The 1134-nt window shown below is 38.5% G+C and overlaps 1 pseudogene; it reads left to right on the top strand.

The window, feature by feature from the left end:
* Positions 1-381: 381 nt before the first annotated feature.
* LOC149234882 (serine/threonine protein phosphatase 2A 57 kDa regulatory subunit B' beta isoform pseudogene) lies at positions 382-777 on the top strand (annotated as a pseudogene).
* Positions 778-1134: the final 357 nt, after the last annotated feature.

Here is a 1134-nt window from a genome sequence, read left to right as displayed (position 1 = left end):
GAGGTATGTGACTAAAACTCATTCCTCTGTTGCATAAATTTAATTTAAAAACTACATGAATTAATGGGATGGTAGAATTAAGCCATGAATAGAATAATTTTAACCTGACATCCAGTTCTCTAGCACTCATGAAAAATCACGTAGCATGCGTGATAGTCATTCACGTGGAAGTTGAAAAACACCGGCAATGGTAGATGTGTTGAACTCCAGTGAACAGGGCATCAGTTGATTAACAAACAGAAGAAGGCATGCAGTTCATAACATCACTTCAGTTCGAAAAAGCCAGCACTCACGTTTTTGCCACCTCACCACAAATCACGCAGTAATTTAAGGGACGCTCGGCTGAAACTCTCACCATTCAACTGCAGTCAATTGAAGCGCATGTCCACCATTTCCAGATCAGTTAACCGATGGTTCTCTACAAGATTTCTACATGCTGAGCGAGCTCTCTTCTTGTGGAACAATGACCATATAGTCAGTTTGATAGCTCAAAATCGCAGTGTTCTTCTTCCACTCATTTATGAAGCTTTGGAGAAGAATACTCAGAGCCATTGGAACCAGACAATTCATGGTTTGACATTGAATGTGAGAAAGATGTTCATGGAAATGGATAGTGACCTTTTTCATGAATTTCGGCGCATATTTCAAGAGAAGCAAGAAAAAGCGAAAGAAAATGAAGAAAAACGTGAACTGATCTGGAAACGTTTGGAAGAAGTTGCGGAGTCCAAAAGTGGAAGCAAAGAATCCTTGCCAGCCATTCAGGCATTAAAGATTTGAGGGTCAGATTGAACCAGCTTTAAATGAGCAAATTGATAGTTAACCTGATAGAGCGAACCCTTTAAAGTTGGTGAGATTTTTATAGGGACTTTGTTGTAAACCTTAATATGTTCAATATCTATGGAAGTCTAGAGAAAGCAGACCTGGAGGAATGTGCTCTTCTTAAGATTGTCTTGTGAAAGAAAAGTGGATGGGTTGTTCTAATTTGAAGGAGTGAAAGATTATGATCAGCTTGGCTTGTTTTCCAAGTGAAGGAGAATGTAATGTATCAATCTTGTCGTGTTAAGGTATGAATGAATTTCCATCACTGATTTTAGAGTATTGGTTGCAGTGTTCAAATTTGCTATTTCGGAATTT

The sequence above is a fragment of the Pinus tabuliformis genome, chromosome 8 (assembly GCF_031772625.1).
Source record: "Pinus tabuliformis cultivar Carrire ecotype Pingquan chromosome 8, CPIR1, whole genome shotgun sequence".
Lineage (NCBI taxonomy): Eukaryota > Viridiplantae > Streptophyta > Pinopsida > Pinales > Pinaceae > Pinus > Pinus tabuliformis.
This window is presented reverse-complemented; position numbering and strand designations above follow the sequence as displayed.